Here is a 24,713-nt window from a genome sequence, read left to right as displayed (position 1 = left end):
CGTAAGATATTGCCAAATAGGGTCGTAAAACTTTTGCTTGTTTAGTGTTGGAAAGTGTGTCTAGATGATCTGGCTACCCATGCATGACTTTGTTTTTGTCAGATACGACGTAGTTATTGGTATATTGGGTATTTAACTGCGGTTACCAATTTCTGTTTTTTTTTCAATATTTGTAAAAATTACTACGTAGTAAGGAATTGCCGTATATTATTCATTTTTTTTTTCATGTTTATGTGTTAGAAAGTGTGCCTTGATGGTTGGGCTAACACGTGCATGTCTTTTTTTTTATCTGAGATGCCGTATATTAGAATGTCGGGCATTTTACCGCGAGTGTCCCTTTTTCATTTTTTTTCATTTTTTTGCCAAGTCATTTTTCCGTAAGATATTGCGAAATAGTGTCGTAAAACTTTTGCTTTTTTAGTGTTGGAAAGTGTGTCTAGATGATCTGGCTACCCATGCGTGATTTTGTTTTTGTCAGATACGACGTAGTTATTGGTATATTGGGTATTTAACTGCGGTTGCCAATTTCTGTTTTTTTTTCAATATTTGTAAAAATTTACTACGTAGTAAGGAATTGCCGTATATTATTGATTTTTTTTTCATGTTTATGTGTTAGAAAGTGTGCCTTGATGGTTGGGCTAACACGTGCATGTCTTTTTTTTTTATCTGAGATGCCGTATATTAGAATGTTGGGCATTTTTCCGCGAGTGCCCCTTTTTATTTGTTTTGCATTTTTTTGCTTAGTCATGTTAACGTAAGGAATTGGCAAGTAGTGTCGCAAAACTTATATTTTTATAGTGTTGGAAAGTGTTTCTAGATGATCTGGCTACCCATGCCTATTTTTTTTTAGCCAGATATGGCGTATATATAAGTATGTGTTCGATTTTCCTGTGATTGCCATTTTTTAGTTTTTTCCCATTTCTTTCAAAATTACTACGTACTAAGGAACTATAACAGAGTAATATTTCATTTATATGTTTATTTGTCGGAAAATGTGCCTTGATGGTTTGCCTAGCACGTGGCTGAAATTTTTTTTTTCTGAAATGCCGTATATTAGAATGGCCATTTTTCCACGAGTGCCCCTTTTTATTTGTTTTGCATTTTTTTGCTTAGTCATGTTACCGTAAGGAATTGGCAAGTAGTGTCGCAAAACTTATAATTTTATAGTGTTGGAAAGTGTTTCTAGATGATCTGGCTATCCATGCCTATCTTTTTTTTAGCCAGATATGGCGTATATATAGGTATGTGTTCGATTTTCCGGTGATTGCCATTTTTTCGTTTTTTCCCAATTCTTTCAAAATTACTACGTACTAAGGAACTATCACAGAGTAATGATTCATTTAGATGTTTATTTGTCGGAAAATGTGCCTTGATGGTTTGCCTAGCACGTGGCTGAATTTTTTTTTTCTGAAATGCCGTATATTAGAATGTTAGCCATTTTTCCGCGAGTGCCCCTTTTTATTTGTTTTGCATTTTTTTGCTTAGTCATGTTACCGTAAGGAATTGGCAAGTAGTGTCGCAAAACTTATATTATTATAGTGTTGGAAAGTGTTTCTAGATGATCTGGCTACCCATGCCTATCTTTTTTTTAGCCAGATATGGCGTATATATAGGTATGTGTTCGATTTTCCGGTGATTGCCATTTTTTCGTTTTTTCCCAATTCTTTCAAAATTACTACGTACTAAGGAACTATCACAGAGTAATGATTCCTCTAGATGTTTATTTGTCGGAAAATTTTGTTTACTTTTTTTTTGATTGAATATCATCAAATTTTTTTAGCTAAAATATTATATTGTTTTACATTTTTTTTTTTCGATTTTATTTCCCTTCAAAAAAATTTTTTTGGGTCAGAATTTTAATTTTATAGTCGTAAAATAATCGACAATTATCCAGCAACCCACCATACAATTTTTATGCATATCCAATAATAATTAGATTAGTAAATAACACCTTGAAATTGACATACCCTTCCTACATTTCAAGTGGCAGATTAGGGAGTCTGAGTCAGTGTGGTTGGCGGCCATTTTGTGGACATATCCGAAGCGTAAGCTGCCCTATCTATATATATTCTTGTTCCCTATAGAATTTGTGATATTTTGGTATATTTTTACCTGCATAAATATCATATTATATATTAAATATATGTATTTTTTTACGAAATTTCTAAGTACTCAAAAAATTACCTTTAGATATGGCCCCTGATATAAATGTAATTTACAAAATAATGAAGATTTTTTTACATATTTCTATTTTAGGATAACATATGTTTATTCCCTAAAAAAATTAGCCACTTCCTATTTCATTTGGGTACCCAAAAAAATTCATGAAATTTGGACAAATTTTTTTGGCCAAAAAAAGTTACCCTTTTTTTCTCATTTCAGATCTTCACCTCCATGGGTCTGACTTCATCCAAAATACATCAAGATGTGTCCTAAACATTCAAGAATCAATTCCTAAAAGGATTTGTGTATATATGTATACATTTTTTTTTTATGAATTTTTATGTCAGGTCTTTTTTTTCTACTTAATTTTTTAAAATATTTATAATAAATAGTTTTTCTGCAGATGAGTAGTATTTATCTTTACAGTTGTTTTAAGCATTCATTGAAGTTTTTTTTTGGCAAAAGAAAAAAGGAGGTTACTGCAAAAACTGATTTTTCAAGAATTTTTTTTGGCGTCGGGGTCGTTCGCGTCCGAGTATACCCTTAAAGGGGTGTCCGAGGAGCGTACCTATCCAGGGTTAAGATAACCCCTCCAACTCCTTGCTGGGTATAGTGGGAGAAGGTCTGGGTCATCTGTTACAGAACGGAGACTCGAAATCCTGAAGGAGTCAAACTCAAGGTCTGGGACTCCAAGATTGTGATTCTAGTAACCAACTCAGGGACGAACCTGAACGTTACCTCCACCTATCCTCTTGAATGGGCGACGTCATACGAGAGACCATGAAGTTCGCTGACACGCTTGGCCGAGGCCAGAGCGAGCAGGAGCACTGTCTTCCAAGACAGGTGACGATCAGAAGCCTGGCGTAATTGTTCGCAAGGAGATCTCTTAAGAGCCCTAAGAGCCTGAACCATGCTCCAAGGAGGAGGTCTCACTTCCGATTGGGGGCAGGTAAGTTCGTAGCTTCGTATGAGCGAAGAAAGATCCAGCGAGGAGGAAATGTCTATTCCTTCCAGCCTGAAGGCCAGGCTTAAGGCTGAGCGATAGGCTTTTATCTCCGAGAGCGAAAGGCGCATTTCCTCCTGGCGATATACAATAACTCCGCTATTGCTGGAATAGTGGCATCAAGGGGAGAGGTACCTCTCCCACGACACCAACCACAGAAGACTCTCCACTTCGCCTGGTAGACCCCTGCGGATGACTTTCGCAGGAGTCGAGATATCCCCTCCGCAACGTGTTGCAGAATGCCTCTCTCTGTGAGGAGATGCTGGATAGTCTCCAGGCGTGAAGCCGAAGCGATGCTATGGCTTGTGGTAGATGTTGTAGTGTGGTTGTTTGAGTAGCTCGTGTCGTGGGGGAAGCTCTATCTGGAGTTTTGTCAGGGGATGCAATAGGTCCGGGAACCCCTCTGCATGATGCCGCAGCAGAGCTATCAGAGTCATCAACAGGTTGACCGATAGTCTGGTCTTGTTGAGCCCCCTTCTCAACAGACAGAACGGTGGGAAGACGTAGATGTCAATGTTGTCCCACCGTTGTAGGAAGGCATCTTGCCAGAGTGCCTTGGGGTCTGGGACTGGGGAGTACAGTGAGCCCTCGCTACTTCGCGGTTCGACCTTCGCGGTTCGACCTTCGCGGATTTTTTTCATAACCCATGTATATACATATATCGCAGATTTTCCGGAAATTTCGAAAATACCGCGATGTGACCGATGGTGCGAGGTTGGAAAAAGTAAGGAAAATTGAATCATGATTGATTTTCAATATAAATGAAACTTTGAGGAGCAACAAAGATATCATTTGTTAGAGAGATAGAGAGAGGTAAGGAATGGGAGGTAGTGAAAAGTAGCCCACAGAGAGAGAGAGAGAGGTAGAGAGAGAGAAAGAGAGGTAGAGAGAGAGAGAGAGAGGTAGAGAGAGAGAGAGAGGTAGAGAGAGAGAGAGAGAGAGGTAGAGAGAGAGAGAGAGAGAGATAGAGGGGGGTTTAAATGTAATAAACAAAAAAATTTGATAGGTTATAACACATTGGTGCTTATGTAATATCAACTGTATACTGTAGACGGTTTGAATAAGTTAAGAAATGGTATAAACGATACTTTGTTAGTGTATTCATACACTCTCAAAAGCGGCAGCTAGATATCAGCTGATCTAATCACAGCCAAAAGTAAAACAAAAAGAAGTCAACAATACTCGATTTTTAAAACACACCCGAAATTTAAAAACAAAAGTACACGCTTTCTTAATGTGCAATTAACTATTTAAAGAGTAGCAATTTTCTAGAATAACATGATGTTTCCCAAAAAATAGTGGTTTGCTGATGAAATCGGATGCCGTATTTTTAGCTATGATTGAAATGGATGTAGACTAGGCATAATTTTTTCGTTTCGTATTTAATTGACACTAAGAAAACTAATTTTAGTTTCTTCATCTAAATGTAAGTATTGTATAACACGAAGAGAGAGAGAGAGAGAGAGAGAGAGAGAGAGAGAGAGAGAGAGAGAGAGAGAGAGAGAGAGTGAGAGAGAGAGAGAGAATGAATCAGCTGTTGTAATCAAATGGCGTATTTTTGATTCGTGAGAATTTCATCACCACGACTATAACAACAACATACTGTACTGAACTTTACAGTATTATACAGACTACTGTAATATGATAAAGTAAAATATTTGTAATCTATTTTATATGAAATGGGGCTATTTTTTTTTTGTTTAAAATTTACATTTACGTATGTAAAACAACTCTCTCTCTCTCTCTCTCTCTCTCTCTCTCTCTCTCTCTCTCTCTCTCTCTCTCTCTCTCTCTCTCTCTCTCTCTCTCTCTCTCTCGTAAATTGTTTTCCTGCTTTGCTACGTATGTATGATTTTATATAGATACGGTAAATAATATTTGTAATAACATATTTTCTAAAAGCTTTTACTGTAATATCATTATTTATCACTTTCATCATGCGCGTTAAATGCCTTCGTTTGTTTACTGAGCGTACTCTATGACGCCGTCGTTTCAGGCGGCGTCATAAAGAAAAACATTTCATTTGGAAGTCCTAAGAAAAATTAAGTAAAACATTGGTAATAACAAAATCAACATACTGTACTGAATAATCAATATAATCGATGCAAAAACTAACCTATAGCCTACATAGATGTGTAAATGTGTTTGTTTCTTCATTATGATCAGAGATAAACGTAAACAAAACATTGGTTGCCATTTTTTATCGTGCTTTTTGGCGTGTTTAGGAAACGCATGATATAAAGTCGCCTTTAATATCTGTGCCTGTTTTAGTTTAGGGTACTGTAGTACATGCATTGAGTGTTCTGTACATTAAAGGGTAGTTTGTTAACAGTACTACATACAAGGGAAGGTTTTAAAAGTCTGAATATACATGTTAAATAGATAGGTAAATATGGTGTCACTACTTCGCGGATTTTCACCTATCGTGGTCGGGTCTGGAACCTATCTACCGCGATATACGAGGGCTCACTGTAGTACAGCGGCAGCTTGAAATTCAAGGCTGTCGCGAACAGGTCCACAAGGTCAGGACTTGTTGGCTACCAGGGGGGCTGAAGACCACCCGGTACTCTCTATCTGTGAGGCTCTGCTCAGACTGTCCGAGAGCACATTCCTTTGCCAGGAATGAAGCAAGCTGATAGGGTATTGAGTGGACTTCGGTTCATCTCAGTATCTCTACTGCAAGATGAGAAAGCTGTTATGAAAAAGGTACCTCCCTGCTTGTTGAAATAAGCCACTACCTTGGAGTTGTCACTCACGGAGTGACTCGCCAGGGTCTGTTGGAACTGTTGAAGTGCCAGAATACGGCCTTCATTCCTAGCAGATTGATGTGGAGGTACCCTTCTGGTTCTGACCATAGGCCTGATTCAGAACGTGGGCCCAACTCCCCTTCTTTGACGAGTCCGAGAACAGCATCAAATGCGGGGGAAGGACGAGAAGATCCATTTCCTTGCAAAGGTTTCCGTAGGTCAACTCCACTGCAGGTCCATACGTTCCACAGGTCCCAAAGGGAACAGAATGTCCAGGGAATCGTTGTCTTGATTCCACCGGGACTTGGGCCGCCAATGCAGGGATCCCATCCTGAGGCGGCCGTTTGGAACTAGACGGGTCAAGGAGGAAAGGTGACCTAGGAGGCATAACCAAGATTGGGCTGGAAGCTCTTCTCGTCTGAGGAAAGGTTCTGCGACTCTCCTCAGCCTTGCTATCCTGTCATCTGATGGGAAGGCTTAGAGATTGGAGTCTAATATCATGCCTAGATATCCCAGTTGTTGGGATGGAAGCAGAGAAGACTTCTCGAGAATTACCATGATCCCTAGATCTTGGCAAAGTCCCAGAAGCGAAGGAGACGGATACCGCTACTGTGTGGCCATGAAGATATCAGGGTGAACATTCTGGTGAACACCTGCGGTGCTGTGGAGAGATCGAAACACAGCACCTTGAACTGGTATATCTTGCTGTCTAGGCTGAATTTCAAGTACTTCCTGGAAGACGGCATGGATTGGGATCTGGAAGTACCCGTCCTTCAGATCCAGTGTGCACATGAAGTCTTGTGGTCTCACTACAAGTCTGATCGACTCTGCTGTCCACTCTGAACGAAGTTTGTTTGACAAACTTGTTCAGGGCTGAGAGGTCGATGATAGATCTCCAGCCTTCAGACGCTTTCTTACAAGAAAGAATCGACTGAAGAAGCCGAGGGGGGGAGCTGTCGATGACCTTTTGGAGAGCATCCTTCGAGAGCATGGTCTCGACTTCTGCCCGAGGGGCTAGCCCCTTTGCCGATCCCATGGCATAGGAGCTCAGCGACACTGAACTCGCTGTCAGTGGAGGTAGAGATGTTAAGAATATCCTTGGCTGATCATGGAGATCGTGCAGGAATCGGTCCTGAGTTGCTGCCACCTGAACGAGCAACCTTAGGCATCCCCCCACTGGGTACCATGCAGGGGGCATGCCAATCCAAGCGTTTGCGGCCTCGGCCGCTCCCTCTAGGATTATTGCCTCCCCAGGAGGACTTCCCGCCCTTCTTGTCTCTGACAGGAGGGCGCTGCTGTTTAGACACCTTTTCTTAGCTGCCGGGGCCAGTTCCGATGTCCTAGGCTGACAAGGCTGTTGTTGTTGAGGCGCTGTAACCTTGTAGGGTCTGGGTGTAAGCGCCTTTGGAGGAGCGAATCCTGATTCGACTTTCTCCACCTCTCAGCTGTCCGTTCCCCGTCCTTGGGCTCAAAACAAGCTATTTCCAAGGATGGAAGAGTGTCTGAGCTTGCCGACATCCATGGTTGGGACTTCCGAGAGGAACCTCTCGGTCACTGCATCTCAATGCTTCAACATCGAGTTTGCCCACAAGTTCGCAACTTGGTGAGCCGGGAAATGATGGTGCTCGTGCCCGAGAGGAGGAAAGTTTCCCTGACCTTCCTGAAGCTCTCCTTGGACAAATTCTCGGATCGCAACAGGATGCTCAGAGATCCAAGCCAGACGACCAGCCACGAAGTGGCCGGCATGGCACACTTTGCAGCTTTCTCCTGGCTTAAGATCTCCGAAGTCGAGAATGTCACCTGCCGGGCGGAGAGTTTCTCGAGAAATATTTTCCTGGTAAGCCCCTTCCACGGAATGGTGGAGAGGAAGAGCTAAACCAGGTTACCCCCATGATCTCGAAGTACCTCCTCTGCTGACAGCTGACAGACGTAGTGTCAGCGACTCCCGCTGGAGGGAAGAGGATCGGGCGATCCTGAGGAGTAGAGATGATGGGGCCTGCCTGAAAAGGAGAAAGAATATTGCCCAGACCTCTCTGAATATTCTTCCTGCTCTTGCACGTACAATGCTCTGCGTTTAAGGGATGAAGATCGTGACGATGATGATCTGGAAGTACGCGCTCCAGAAGACTCGCCAGGTTGCCCTTGTTGCGAAACCCGACGGGAATTGTGGTCGAAATCGCCCTGGCACTCGCGCAATGGTAAAATTGTTTGTTCGCGCGCGGGAGCACAGGCGAGTGGGCGCGCAGGCAAAAGTGCGCGCGAGGGTGAGCGCGGTTATAAGGGCAAGCGCTGTCGGCCGGGAGACCGATGGCGCGTAGGCGAGCAATGGCGCTTTGGCGAGCGATGGCGTTTTGGCGAGCGATAGCTCGGTGGTGGGCGATGGCGCGTTGGCGAGCGGTGGCGCGTAGCAACCGATCGCGTACAGGAGGGTTAACGCGTGGGCGTGTAGGAGACCTACGGCGATCTGAAGCGTGGGTGCGTTGGCTAAAACGCTAGCGTGCAGGCGAAGAATCGCGCGGTCGCTAGGAGATCGCTGGCGCGTAGGAGATCGTTGGCGCGCAGTTGCGTGGCCAGAAGATATCAGTGAGGGTGTAGAACCAGATGGTGAGGTTGCGCGCAAGGGGGAACGCTCGTGGGCGGGCACAGGAGACTTCTCGTGGGCGCACAGAGACTAATTAAAGTTTGGAAGTGCGCACCTGTGATGGTGCGCAGACGATGGCTTGCGCGTGGGCGAGCTCTGATGGATTGCAGGAGATCATCGGCGAGGAGGCGAAGGAAGAATCTCCTTGCCTGCGCCCAGATCCGGTAGATCGTGGGAGCGTGGCGAACGTTGGCGCGCATTGCGCACATCAGGAAAGGGCGTGCAGATGTGCGCTGGCGAGCAGGTGATCGTAGGCGTTCAGCGAAGGAACCAACTCCTTGCCTGCGCCCAGAACCGGAGATCGTGGGCGCGTGGGCGAACGTTGGCAAACATTGGCGCGCATTGCGCACATCAGGAAGGGGCGCGCAGATGTGCGCTGGCGAGCAGGCGATCGTGGGCGTTCAGGAGACCATTGGCACACATGGCGCGTAGCAGGAAAGGGCGCGCATATGTGCGCTGGTGAGCTGAAGAGAGCTGGCGCACAGAAAGTCTCAGAAGGCAGGTGAGCGCTGGCGATCAGGAGATCTACGGCGAGACTCAGCTACAGGAGATCGCTGGATCGCTGAAGTGATGATTCAGCAGAAGTCTGGTCCACAGCAGGCAAGCGCGCAGGTAAAACCTGGCCCTTAAGGGACTTACCCGCATTGTGGAATAAGCCCTTTTGCCCCGAAGGGACCAGTGCCCGTTGGAAAACGAGGTGCGTTGGCGCCCACTGCGCATCTGCGTCCAGGAACGGAGATGAAGACAAGAAGGTCTAGCGATGCAGCTGCAACGGTCTGTTCTCGTCGAGAAGAATCCTTTGCGGAGGTGAAGATGAAGACGACCACGGACAGGAGCACCATCATCAGTCCTCCGAAGAGGGGTCTCTGTAGTGAACTCCCCCGAGGGGGAGTCTCACTCTCAGGAGAGACCGTTGGACTCAGCTGCCCCCTCGAAGGATCTTCGGAGGGGGGAACTGAGCCTTCGGCAACATCGGCAACAACAGCAGGGGGAGTCCTCCGAAGAGGAGTCTCTATGAGTGTCATCTCTCGCGAACGAGAGAGGTGAACACTTCGTAGAAGAGACAAGAAGAACTGATGATGGCGCCCCTTAGGGCCGTTGGATCTGCAAGCCGACCTATAAAGAGCAACCCTCCGAAGAGAAGCTCCTGCAGCTGCTCAGCCCTTTGAGCGTAGCTGCAGGTGAGACCGCTCAGCACCAAGAGCATAGTCGCACGAATTCCAAGATCCGGACTTGCAACCGCTCAGCCCCTTGAGCATGGTTACAAAAACGGTCGCTCAGCACCAAGAGCATAACCGCCCAGGGACCAGGAACTAAAAGGAATTATTAAGGTAAGAGAAAATCCCCCCCCCCCCCCCACCCCTGAAGGGGAAAAAACTCATACCTGGGAAGGGAACCTCCCTCAGAAGGGAAGTTATCCATCCATGGAGGTGAACCTCCTGAGCATTCTAAGATGAACTAAAGAGCTGCCAGTTGTCACAAGAGGACTTCTAAGAGAAGGGAACACGCCCATGACTAAGTCCTATAGGGGAAGCAGCAACAGCAGACTCCCCAGGCCCAACAGGACAGCTCTGCTTCGTTATCACATTAGGCAAACGAAAACTAGATCGTTAATTGTGAAAATAAAATAAATAATTAGTTAACATTCATTCCCCCGGGGAAACTCCTAGGAGAAACCCCGAGGGAAAAGAACATAAGAATTACGCACCAGGAATGTGCCCTCCTCCCCCACTGACACTCACGAAGAGGGGGGAATGCGGAGAACTGTAACAAAACAGAATTATAACAATTATAATTATGTAATACATCTAAGAATGTTCACTAATAGAAAGAACGAATGAACCCCGAAGGGAAGCGTTCTACACAGAAGCTGAAAAGTTAACAAATACAATTAAATTTCGTAAAAAAATAATTGATACAAAATAAACTTAGTAGCAACTCAACCCGCAACGGGAAGGAAGCTACCGAAATACGTAGTAGTAGTAAAAGGGTGAACAACCTCGAGATAGAGAGAGAGAGACCGTAGTCAAACTAAACTCCCATGTTCCCTTCGCTGATAGACCAAGTTCCCCGTAGGGAAGGAGGAACAGCGGAGAAAACAGATTAAATAAAGTACAGAGATGACGATTCCCCTCAGCGCCCGAGAATCGGAAGCCGAAGGAAGGACCAAAGGACCAAGGGAGAGATCGCGATCTACGAAATGTCACCGAGGTGGCCTGGAACTACACGGTGACGTTGTCGTACACTACACACACACAGCACAAACACTGAGAAGGAAACTTACTGTATTTCTATACTCAAATATATACATAAACATAAAGAATGTTTATATATATATATATATATATATATATATATATATATATATATATATATATATATATATATATATATATATATATATATATATATATATATACAGTATATATATATATATATATATATATATATATATATATATATATATATATATATATATATATATATATACTGTTTTAAGTATAAGAAAAGTAAGTAATGAAGTAAAGACAAAACATTAATGGCTGCTATGCGAGGGCAGGAACAGACACGTCTGCTCACCGTCCGAGCCAAAAGCGAAGTGTGTGGGGGGGAGGGGTAGCTAGCTACCCCTCCCCTACCCCCTCGCTAGCTAGCGAGAGGGTAGTTAATCCTCGTTAAAAATCTAATGGCTCGTTATTTCAGCTACGCCGAAAGTAATACCTTATGTAAATAGCGTGGTTTGTATTTCGGTTACGGAACAAATTAAATATACCTTAATAAGTATATTTAATAAAATAAAATAAAACCTTTAAATTAAGGAATTCTAATAAGAGATGAATCATCCCTCGTATTCATTGGAACATTTACAGTTAATACACGAATCGTGCGCTACATCGATTCGTATAAACATTAAGTGAAATTTAACTTCCTTTAATCTCTGACTAAGGAAAAATACTGACCGGATCAATTAATTTAAAAAAAAAATGTTCCCTTTACATAGTACAACTAAAAAACTTGAGAAGTAACAAGAATGTACTATTCATAAAAATCTCTACGAAATTTGTAATATTGTAACAATACTGATAACAGCGTAACAACTGAACGCTAGTTAATCTTTGCAAACAGATTGAAGATTACCTCAAGAAAACTATTAAAAGTTAAAATTTTCTTAGATTAATAATCCTTTAATTAAATTTATAACTTAATATTTCAAAAGAAAGTATCCACTTATAATTCTTTGTAAAAACCAAGTCAGACTTATAGCCTACGACATATGGCTGTGACGTCATCAATGGACAAGATGTATCTTTCGTCCTATGCTTTTGTGAGGTTTAAAATAGGTCGAAAAATCCTTTAATCTTACCTTTTAAGTTATAAATACGTGATCACAGTTCAAATAAAACCAAAACAGCGATAGTCTAAACTAAAAAAACGTTAATACATCACCAAATAACATCCAAACAGAGTAAAAGCGAGAGAGAATATCCAATAGAACCGACCGCCATAGCGGCAGGGAAAATCTGAATAGGTTGGGTATAGTTCTACCTGTTGTACCGTAAGGGCACTAGTGTACACCTGGCATATCTGCGATAGCCGCGCGAGATTTTGAATACCTACCAAGGCGTCAGGGACGTAGCAATTCTTATATAACCAGCGGGTTAGTCTTATATTTAAAAAGCTAAGGTTTGTATAGTTAGGCAAAATACAAATCATCTACGAATTTGTCATTTGTTTCGTAACTAGAATTCAAACCACGCTATTTAGTAGGGGTGACTTACCCATTAGGAAGAGTGGACATCCCAGCCAATCTTGATTTTTGGCTTTACCTGAGCCTCGGTAAAACTTTGCTACGCAAGGTTAGCGGCCTACGCAAGCTGTGTGTAAGTAGAAGTGTGACTGTCCTGGTAGAGTTATTCCGAGTTCTTTAGATGGAAAAACTCTGCACCAAGACTTTCCCAATACCATCTCGTCAGGGTATGGGGACACAACAGTATTAATCTTAATACTCGGTACACTAGGGAGCATGGTTCACCTGCAGTGGTTTGAGGTCAGATATGCAGAGTACCCAGGATGCTGCTTTCCCCAAGAGAGGGGAGAATGAAGAAAAGAATAAGGGCCGGTCAAACCTTTTTATTCATGCAAACTAAAACCGGGTAACAATGCCCTCAACCTTCTGCTACTTGTCCAATAAGGAGCTTGAGGTTTTAAACTAGCTGTTATGCAGCCACCACAGGACCGATAGAGAACGTAACAAGTCTCCTGTGGGTCACGTCTTGCAGGTAGTGGGATGTGAATGTGTTCTGACGCTTCTACACCCCAGCTTGAAGAACCTGGGTCACTAAGTAGTTTCTTTTGAAGGCCATGGACGTAGCTATGCCCCTGACATCATGAGCTCTGGGAGAAGGTGATCCAGCTCCAATGTTGACCAAAACCCTTTGGTTCTTCTCATGGCTGTCCAATGAGGGGCGTCCACCAGACTCGAAAAGTCTCCTTGGGCAGAGGCAAGAACTCCCAAGCCGAGAGCTTCTCCAGTCTCGTACCAATCGCTAGATCTGGATGCTAATCTGGCCGGGGGAAAAGAAAAAACATTCTTTCCCTGGTCCTTCTTAGATTGCATCCAGTCCCCCATCATTCTCAAGGCTCTCTTAGATGAGCGAGACAACACCATCTTCATAAACAGAGACTCCTTCGACGCCTTCCCTAGCGTAAACTTTGAAGGCGGGGAACAAGGAGCAGCAGGAAAATCAGGAAACTCTTCAGAAAAAACTCACATAAGTTTCTTTAAATCCCCCAACGAATGAAGGGTCTTAGGATCTTCTTCCGAGATTTCCTCTAAGGGATCACCAGGGGAAAGGTGACAGTTGTTCCCTTCTTCCGACAAGTCTCTAATCGAGGTAGAGACGTCCTGTTTCCTTGGAGTCAACTCCTTAATATCATGACTTCTGGCGTCAAGGAGTCCAATATCACGACGCCTGGCATCACGTTGTTCCAACGCTTGACGCTCAGAACTATGACGTTCGCGATCTCAACGCTCGGTTTCATGACATCCGAGGTTCTTATGCTCGGCGTACCGACGTCCAACTCCTTAACACTTGGCGTCAAGCGTACCAGTCACTCGACGCTTAGCATTATGTTCCTCCTTACAACGCTCGGCGTCATGACTACCAGGTTCCCGACGCTTGGTAAGATGTTCCTCTTCTCGACTCTTAGCTTTCTGACGCTTGGCGTCAAGGCGTGAAGAGTCTTGGTGAGCCACTCTCTTCTAGTCTGCAGGCTGATAGATTTGCATGAGGGAGGAGAGTTTCTGCTGCATATCTTACAGTACACTAAGGTTCGGATCAACTTTTTTTTGTGGCCAAACAGGAGACACTGTTTCTTCAACAAGTTCGCCTTCCAGGTCGCTCAAGGAAAGCGCAGAGCGTTCAGGGGACGAATACCAATCTGAAGGAGGAGGAGGAGCATGCACAGAGGTCATGCCAGCCTCCAAAAACTGTCTTCCAACCAATGGGGATGGACGCCTGACAGCTTCCGACTTCCTTCTATCTCCTACCGACATAGCAGGGCGCTTGGCAGGAGAACATTCTTCGGAGCAGGAAGGAAAACACTCCGGACTGCTCCAATGGCTGCAACCTGGAGCCTGAGGCGTGTCATGACACGACACTGCTCGACAGTGGCAATCTTCCTCTCCAGAGGTCTCGATGCAAGACGCCAGCCCCGTCTGGGCGCTGCGTCATCCGATGAAGACGAAAACACTTTCACCTCGCCTTTCCCATGGCGAGGGCGAGCGTCCTGTGAAGCATCAACAGGTACGCTCAAGGGGACGACTGCTCGGGCGCTAATGCCTCTCGTTTCCTTTCCCTTCCCCTGTCGACATTCCTTCTCTCAGGGGTTGGGGAGCTTGGAAGAGGTCTATGGCTAGGAGAACGACAGGTCCGAGCAGACACACCCTCCACTGCACTGATTAATTTCGCTGAACCTTTAGCACTGACACTTGCACCCTTTAATACCTTGACATCGGACCATAATTTAGTCCCGTCCTCTGCGAGAAATTCCACTCTCTTGCCCAGGGCTTGAATGGCCACTATCATGTCCTTTAGAGTTGGTTCATTAGCTATAATAGTAGTGGGATCTAGAACTACCACTACAGGGGAAGGATCAATAGGTTCGTTGACACGGGGGGGGGGGGGGGGGGGGGGCAATCCCTAGAAGAACGAGATAAACTCTTACTCCTTCTGATCCTATCCCTCTCAAGCTTACGAGTGTAGCGGTCATACTCCAACAACCCACTCTCAGACAACAAAATAACACTTTCATCACAACGATCAACCAACTCACACTTTACCTCTACATTTCACACAAATGGAGTGGGGATCAACAGAGGCTTTAGCAAGCCGGGTCTTACAACCTCTCACGAACCTTCTAATACTTGAAGAAGAGTCAGACATGAAAATTTTAAAGAGAGATCATACAAGCAAGGGTCAAAACAACAAAATCTAATCGGGTCCAAGAAAAATCCAAAAACAAATCCAAACGAGCGAAAGCCAAAGCCAAATTGTACATCACCAAAATAACTGCAATTAACCCTGGCTACAGCGAGTGAAATTCCAAAGATGTCACTGGTGAGGCAGCAGGGAAGATCTGAGGAATAGTTGGAATGGTTCCAGGTACCTGGGTAGAGGGCGCACTGGTGGTACACCTGGCTATCCAATCGGCGATTGCCGTGAGTTTTGAAATTTCTGCCGTGACGTCAGGGACTAAACTATATATATAACTACCAGGTAAGTCAGATGTTTAAAAAGTTTAGTGTAGAGCGACGACTGACGATAGACAATACGATCACAGAACTGAATATTGTGTTATATTATATGATATATGACCCTCAGAGAATTAGAGATTAAATTTCCTCTTAAAATCTATTCTACAGCCCTCATAATATCACGTGGAAGTTGCATGTACAAACCTTAGGGGTGCTTTTAAGCAAGCAGTAAAGTCGGGTGATTCAAAAGTATGCATCCTGGCTTACAGAATGTCCATCGAGGCCTTGATTCCATTGGACACGTTTTAAACATTATTGTAGCTTTAATAGGCAGAAAGTTGGATCAAAAAGGAAAAAAATATAATGGTGCATCATCAAACATTAATCTTAGTCACTCTACTTAAGTCTTTTTCGCAACTCTCGAATTTATATCTTAGATAAATTTTTGGGCTCAAGCCATGTCGTCCTGATGGAAGATCCCTCCGGCAGCTTCCTACTGTATGGTATTTCTGTGAGTGATATCACAAGAGAATTACCGTCCGTTTGCAATACATATTAATTGCAACGATGTTGTACTCTATTCATGATATAAATTAATCACTAATTTCTTAATATCATGGTTTTAAAGATCCTTTTCAACAAGACGACATTTCTAAGTTTATATGAATTATTATTATTATTATTATTATTATTATCGTAAGCTAAGCTACATGCCAGTTGGAAGAGCAGGAGGCTCTAAGCCCATGGGCTCCGTCAGGGAAAAATAGCCCAGTGATTAAAGAAAACAAGGAAATAAATAAACAACAAGAGGAGTAATAAACAATTAATATAAACATATTTTTAGAACATTAGATGCGATCTTTCATATTTTATGTAAACTATAAAAACTTGAAAAAGAGGAAGATATAAGATAGAACAGCATGCCTGAGTGTACCCCCAAGCAAGAGAACTCTAACCCAAGGCAATGGAAGACCATAGCACAGAGGCTATGGCACTACCCAAGACTAGAGAACAACAGTTTGATTTTGGAGTGTCCTCCTAGAAGAGCTGCTTACCATTGCTGAAGAATCTCTTTTACCCTTACTAAGAGCAAAGTGGCCACTGAACAATTATAGCGCAGTAACCCTTAGGGTGAAGAAGAATTGTTTGGTAATCTCAGTGTTGTCAGATGTATGAGGACAGAGTAGAATATGTAAAGACTAGGCCAGACTATTCGGTCTGTGTGTAGGCAAAGGGAAAATGAACTGTAACCAGAGAGAAGGATCCAATGTAGTACTGTCTGGCCAGTCAAAGTACCCCATAACTCTCTAGCTGTAGTAATCTTAACAAGATTCTCAACTTATTCACAGTTCACAACTACATAAATTTCGTTATACATTCATATAATAATATTCTTACAAAATGCCATTCAATTTCACACTGTCTTTCACGGAAAACGTCTCTTTTAAACCAGGCCCTCACTGTAGCCTATAGCCTACATTTCCTTAGTTCTTTCCCCGGATATGAAGCTCACCCAATTTGCTTATACGACGGTAATGAATCTGGGCACTTGGGCTGCATCAACGTAAGTGAATTTTGACTTTATTATTATTAACATTTATTATATTAGTTGTAGATCTTTGGCGGCTATTACCGTTTTTTTCCAAGATAGTTTCTCTACTTCATCACCGCCGGGATAACGCTGTACCTCTTGACATGATCACAAATGAAATACAGAGTTCAATATACACACGGGAGATCACTAGGACTCAAACCAATCATTGGCAGGTGCATAACTAAGGCCTGCCCAGGGTATTAACCCTTTGAAATCAATTGCCTTTGCCCGGACCACGCAGGTTGCTGGGCAAACACTTTACGTGACATTTTCTAGAGAAGATCCACTTTTGGACATTCATCTTGTTAATCATGTAAGTGAACTCCTCCTGAGTAGGTTGGTCCATCCCATGTGATATAAATCTTCGCCACTGCGATGTGTTTGTCGGCAGTTGTCCTCTGTAGTTTCGCTGTACTGTAATATCAACGATAATACCCAAGTCACGAAACGTGCCATGACCATCCACGGTAGGAACGTTACGGTCGACGTCATCAGCTTCATACTGCACTGGATAAAGTGGCCTGGTATGTACCCTGGAATATCTATACTGCCTAACATCGCTGCATTCCTTTCACAATTCTAGACTTTAGAATAAGAGACGGAAACAGAATTTCATTCCAGGTATCTATCAGAAAGCAAAACTGAAAAATTACATTTTCCTTATAAAATAAATTTTTGAATATACTTACCCGGTGAATATATAATAGCTGACGTCTCCGACGGCCCGACAGATCCAAAAACTCGCGAGCGATCGGCCAGATACCGCATATACTTGTCAATCACTCCAGTTCTTCTCAGTCCGCTGGGTCTCTATCGGGGAGGAAGGGAGGGCCTTTAATTTATATATTCACCGGGTAAGTATATTCAAAAATTTATTTTATAAGGAAAATATCATTTTTAAATATTAAACTTAGCCGGTGAATATATAATAGCTGATTCACACCCATGGTGGTGGGTAGAGACCAGTATTAATACAATAAAGGCGTATATGCTCAAGAGTTTTTCGACAAATATTTCATAAAAAACCAACTTAAGTATAGGTACCTGATAAGGAAGCTGACTCTGATGATTACTCTGCCTCATTAGTCCGCTTTCCTCACGAAGCCCAGCCATCCTTCCAGGATGCTGAAAGACTTCCAGGAGCTGTTATATCCAGGGCGAACACCCCTATAACAGGACCTTATCAATACCCTTAATCTGGGCGCTCTCAAGAAACAACATTTGACCACCCGCCAAATCAAAAAGGATGCGAAAGACTTCCTAGTCTTCCGAACAACCCAAGACAAGATTAAAAAACATTTCTAGAGAAGATTAAAAGGATATTGGGATTAAGGGAATGTAGTGGTAGAACCCTCACCCACTACTGCACTCGCTGCAACGAATGGACCCAGGGTGTAGCAGTCCTCATAAAGAGTCTGGACGTCTTTTAAGTAAAATGAAGCGAACACCGACTTGCTCCTCCAAAAGGTCGCGTCCATAATACTTCGAAGAGATCTGTTTTGCTTAAAAGCCACCGAAGTCGCTATTGCTCTCACTTCGTGAGTCTTGACCTTAAGCAAACAACGATCTTTCTCATTTAAATGAGAATGTGCTTCCCGGATTAAAAATCTAATAAAGTACGATAACGCATTTTTAGACATGGGCAATGAGGGCTTCTTAACGGAGCACCATAAGGTCTCAGAACCACCTCGTATAGGTTTAGTTCGAGCTAAGTAAAACTTAAGAGCTCTCATGGGGCACAGCACTCTTTCAACTTCATTACCTACGATTTCTGACAGACTAGGTATTTCAAAGGATTTAGACCAAGGACGAGAAGGCAGTTCGTTCTTGGCCAAAAAACCAAGCTGAAGAGAACATATAGCTTTATTCGTAGAGAAGCCGATGTTCTTACTAAAGGCATGGATCTCACTGACCCTTTTAGCTGTAGCCAAGCTCACTAAAAAAAGTGTCTTGAGGGTGAGATCCTTCAGGGAGGCTGAATGTAATGGCTCAAACCTGTCTGACATCAGGAACTGCAGGACCACGTCCAAATTCCAAGCAGGAGTTGACATACGACGCTCCTTAGAGGTCTCGAAAGACCTAAGGAGGTCTTGGAGATCTTTGTTATTTGACAGATCCAAGCCTCTATGTCTGAAAACAGAGGCCAACATGCTCCTGTAGCCTTTAATGGCGGGAGCAGAGAGGGAGCGAACATTTCTCATATGCAGGAGAAAGTCCGCAATCTGCGCTACAGAGGTACTGGAAGAGGAAATAGAGGAGGACTTGCACCACTCTCTAAATACCTCCCACTTCGACTGGTAGACCTTGATAGTAGATGATCTCCTAGCCCTCGCGATCGCTCTGGCTGCCTCCTTCGAAAAGCCTCGAGCTCTTGAGAGTCTTTCGATAGTCTGAAGGCAGTCAGACGAAGCGCGGGGAGGCTTTGATTAAGTCTCCTTACGTGCGGTTGCCGTAAGAGATCCATCCTTAAAGGAAGACTCCTTGGAACGTCTACCAGCCATTGAAGTACCTCTGTGAACCACTCTCTCGCGGGCCAGAGGGGAGCAACCAATGTCAACCTTGTCCCTTCGTGAGAGGCGAACTTCTGCAACACCTTGTTGACGATCTTGAACGGCGGAAATGCGTAAGCGTCCAGGTGAGACCAGTCCAACAGAAAGGCATCTATGTGGGCCGCCTCTGGATCTGGGACTGGAGAGCAATAGGTTGGGAGCCTTTTGGTCAGTGAGGTTGCAAAGAGGTCTATGGTGGGCTGACCCCAAGTCATCCAAAGACTCTTGCATACATCCTTGTGGAGGGTCCATTCTGTAGGGATCACCTGACCCTTCCGACTGAGACAGTCCGCCAAGACATTCAATTTCCCTTGGACGAACCTTGTCAACAGTGAGATGCCTCGATCTTTTGACCAGATGAGGAGGTCCCTTGCGATGACGAACAGAGCGTGGGAGTGAGTGCCTCCTTACTTGGAGATATACGCCAAGGCCGTGGTGTTGTCCGCATTCACTTCTACCACCTTGTTTCGAAGAAGACTCTCGAAACTTGTCAGCGCTAAGTGAACAGCCAACAGCTCCTTGCAGTTGATGTGAAGGCTCCTCTGCTCTGTCGTCCAAAGACCCGAACATTCCAGACTGTCCAGAGTCGCTCCCCAACCCAAATCCGACGCGTCTGAAAATAACACGTGGTTTGGGTTCTTGACTGCCAGGGACAGACCTTCTCGAAGACGTATATTGCTGTCCCACCAGCTCAGGCAAGTCTTGACTGGTTCGGAGATCGGGATCGAGACCGCCTCCAAAGTTTTGTTCTTGTTCCAATGGGAGTCTAAATGGAACTGGAGAGGGCGAAGGTGAAGTCTCCCTAGAGAGATAAACTGTTCCAGGGATGATAGCGTCCCTAGGAGGCTCATCCAACTTCTCACAGAGCAATGGTCTTTCTCCAGCATGAGACGGACTTTGAGCAAGGCTTGCTCTATCTTGGTGGCAGACGGAAAAGCCCGAAAAGCTAGATTCTGTATCTCCATCCCCAAATAGAGAATCGTTTGGGAGGGAGTCAGCTGAGACTTCTCTATGTTCACCAACAGTCCCAACTCCTTTGCAAGATCCAACGTCCATTGAAGGTCCTGCAGACAGCGATGACGGGACGACGCTCTGAGCAGCCAGTCGTCCAGGTACAGGGAGGCTCGAATCCCCGACAAATGTAGAAATTTTGCTACATCTCTCATGAGCCTCGTAAAAACAAGAGGAGCAGGGCTGAGGCCGAAGCACAGTGCTCGGAATTGGTACACCACATTCCTGTATACAAACCTCAGATACGGTTGAGAATCCGGGTGTATAGGAATGTGGAAGTACGCATCCTGCAGGTCGAGAGAGACCATCCAGTCTCCCTCTCTGACTGCTGCTAGGACGGACTTGGTGGTCTCCATCGTAAATTTTGTTTTGACAACAAAAACGTTGAGAGCACTGACATCCAGCACCGGCCTCCAACCTCCTGTATGCTTTGGAACTAGGAAGAGACGGTTGTAAAACCCCGGTGATTGAAGATCCGAGACTTTCACCACCGCTCCCTTCTCTAGCAACTAAGACACCTGCAGCTGTAGTGCCTGTCTCCTTGACTCCTCTCGATACCTGGGAGAGAGGTCTATAGGGACTTTTACCAGAGGAGGTCTCCGTACAAAAGGTATTTTGTACCCCTCCTTTAGCAACAAAACAGACTCCCGGTCTGCACCCCTCTTCTCCCAGGCCTGCCAGAAGTTGGTTAATCTGGCCCCTACCGCTGTCTGAGGACGTGGGCAGTCAGACTCTGCCACGGGAGGACTTAGATCCTCTCCTCTTACCTCTCTTACTATCGGCACGAGCGCTTCCCTTACTGGGAGCTCTGCCACAAAAGGGCGGGATAAACCTCGTCGCTGGAGTGTCGAACTTAGTTCTAACGACATAAGAGGATGAAGAAGGAGCAGCCTTACGAGATGACGTAGCCATCAAGTCATGGGTATCCTTTTGTACTAGCGACGCTGCGATATCCTTAATCAACTGCTGGGGGAATAAGGCAGATGATAACGGCGCAAAGAGTAGCTCCGACCTTTGACAGGGAGTTACTCCTGCAGACAGGAACGAACAAAGAGTCTTCCTCTTCTTAAGGACTCCTGCCGTAAACGTAGCAGCGAGTTCATTAGAGCCATCACGGATAGCTTTGTCCATGCAGGACATAATTTGTACAGATACATCGAGACTGCATTGACTGCAGGGTCTGAGCAGGCAAAACAACTTCCGACTGCGGTGACAGACGCTCAACGTCACGGCGAGGCAACGGAGTCGGTCGGCGAACGTCAGTGCGGGGCTGCGGTGGCAGCTGCTGAACGTCAGTCCGAGACTGTAGCAAGGGGGGTTCCACGTCACGTGACTGACGTGAAAGACGAGGAACACGACTAGCATCGCGTTTCAAAGCACTAGAAACGCTAGTACTAACATCAAACGGACGAGAAAACACTCGTTTAGGCGGCTGAAGGCTAGAGTCACGTTCATCGCACTGGCGAACCGCAAGCAAAGGATCATCGTGAACCTGTCCATGCTCATAATCTTCCATAAGAGAAGAAAGCTTAGACTGCATGTCCCGCAGGACAACCCACTTCGGGTCAACGGGAGTCGGAACGGGCCGTGACGTCGGTAACGTCTGCGCTGGCAAAACATTGCCTCTACCGAGACCCTCGGACTCCGTGTTACGCTTTCGCTTAACGGGCGAACAGCCATCCGATGACTGCAAGTGGTCAGAGCTGTCCCAATGGCTACAGCCAGGACGCTGGACCTGTCCTGAAGGGACTGACTTTCGCTTTAAGGGCCTAGATACCTTGCGCCAAGGTTTCTTATGCGATAAGTCGTCAGAGGACGAGGAGAACTTAGTCTCACTCGTCTTATGGTAAGGACGTTCTTGACGAGAAACGCCTGATACCAAAGAGGGAACGTCTGTACGCTGGTTTACACCTCTCGCCCCCTTAAGTTCTACGACATTACTTCTCCCTGGTGCATGGGAGCCTGAAAGAGGTCTCGGACTAGGGGAGCGACAAGCACGAACAGACGAACCCTCGGTCGCAACACTAAACACATTTTGCGCACTTATCACTTTATCACTTAGATTTTCTGCTTTACCACTTTTCAACAACTTTACATCGGACATTAACTGATTACGGTCCGAGGCTAAGGACTCAACTTTCTCGCCTAAAGCTTGAATCGCTAAAAACATATCCCGCATAGACGGTTCATGAGTGCTAGCAGGGGGTTCAGGAACAACCACTACAGGGGAAGGATTAGGTTCAGGGGCATGGGAGGAGGAAATTCCAAAGATCTAGAGGAGCTTCTCCTCACCCTATCTCTTTCGAGCTTACGAGTATATTTTTCATACTCAAGCCACTCGAATTCCGACAAGACCACGCACTCCTCACACCGATCTCCTAATTGGCAGGATTTACCCCGGCAATTAGAACCAAACAGTATGAGGGTCGATAGAGGCCTTAGGAAGACGTTTGTTACATTCTCTCGCACACTTGCGATAAACAGGAGAAGGGTCAGCCATTTCGAACAACCAAAGAAAATCCAAGTCAAAGCCAAATTCATCAACAAGAAACACAAGCCAAAAAAAGGGTTTCAAGAGTTTTATTGAAGAAACACACCAACACAGCGAATGCCAATAAAACAACCAAAACAAAGTACTTCACCAATTCGGTAGAAAAACTCGAGGTCAACAGCGAGCGGAACCAACTTGTCGGCAAGACCGACAGAGAAGAACTGGAGTGATTGACAAGTATATGCGGTATCTGGCCGATAGTCGGCGCTGGTGGGCACACCCGCAACCTTCACGGCGATCGCTCGCGAGTTTTTGGATCTGTCGGGCCGTCGGAGACGTCAGCTATTATATATTCACCGACTAAGTTTAATATTTAAAATGGGGAAAATATAAGTATATGGAAATAAGTTCCAACATTTCTGAACAAATGTCTTCAATTATCATTACAAAATGGCAAAGGATTTCTTCTTAAGAGGATGATTACCTTGGCTGATCAATTTTCTAATCACATGGGACTGCATCCATAGTATTTAATTGGTAATCCATAGATTTATCACAGTCTTGGATTGAACCATTAGCTGCATCCTTTATAGTTTGTACCCTTCAAAACTTCCCCCTTTGCAGCTGTATTTTCTCCCAACATATTACACAGCATTTTTCAACTATCTTACCTCAGAGGTGAATGTGATGAATTTTTTTCACTCTTTTTGTATTTGTTTTAGCTTAGGCCTAATATGGTATAGTTACCCATCCTATTCTCGTTTCTTCGCTTTAGGTTTTCTTTAAACGAAATCCTGTCTCAAACTCGCTCCTTACAAGAGTAAAATGACCCGACCGAACGTCACGATATGGCACCTCAACTGTGTACCTTATGTGCAAGACTCGCCTGTCTGGAAGGGAAACAAAGGCGATGGACCGTGACCCAGCATTCAACCCATTCAACGACAACCTGCCACAGTATACTGTTGTTGCAGCACATGTCAGATGGCAATTAATTCCTGTCCACTCCTGGCCTTCCTCCCCCTGAAACCAGCGATAGTTCCACTAGACCCAACCGTGTCCTTGGAAAAAGGAGCCGTTGGAATGGGGGATAGAGGAGGAGTCTAAGGTTATAGGAGTACGTGTCAGACCTCATTGAATTGAAACAGTCCTCAAGTCTAATTGTAATTAAGTGACCACTTTTTGTTTTGCATTTTTTAAATTTGGTTTTGTGTTTTGCTTTTTTTTTTTGCACCTATTAAGATGTCCGTCTAGTGAAGTCATGTTTTGTGTAATAAAGAAATTAGATTAAATCATATCTTCTTGTATACATGCTACTGTACTTGTTTGATTATGCTGAACTAATGTAAATTAATTATTTAGTTCGGGATAGTTATGCAAGAGATATTAAGAAGTAAATCATTTCCTCAACATCCTTTGGCCGTACTACAACCGATGCAAAGATAAGACCATTGAAAGTGTACACCTGAGCAGGTGTCCCTGTGTTGTAAACTATGGCATGCACGGGTGTAACCTCTGCTGCTTCTCTGGGTACTGGAAGTACACATGAAAAGCTGCTTCCTGAGCTTCACAGAACTTGGATCATGAAAGTCTTCCTGACAGCATCCACTTCAGACATAACAACGACGAAAGCTGAAGCTCCGACGCTGGCAGAAGTTCCGCCGATGCTGCTTCCGGCACTCGAACCGTAGAGCTTGTACATGGTCGTTTCGATCTTTGGCACTCTAGATGCCGCCTCGTTCCAGGCAGCCATGAAC

Source organism: Palaemon carinicauda, chromosome 34, assembly GCF_036898095.1.
Source record: "Palaemon carinicauda isolate YSFRI2023 chromosome 34, ASM3689809v2, whole genome shotgun sequence".
In the NCBI taxonomy this organism is placed as follows: domain Eukaryota; kingdom Metazoa; phylum Arthropoda; class Malacostraca; order Decapoda; family Palaemonidae; genus Palaemon; species Palaemon carinicauda.
The sequence above is the reverse complement of the archived record's forward strand: the minus strand, read 5'-3'. Positions refer to the sequence as shown.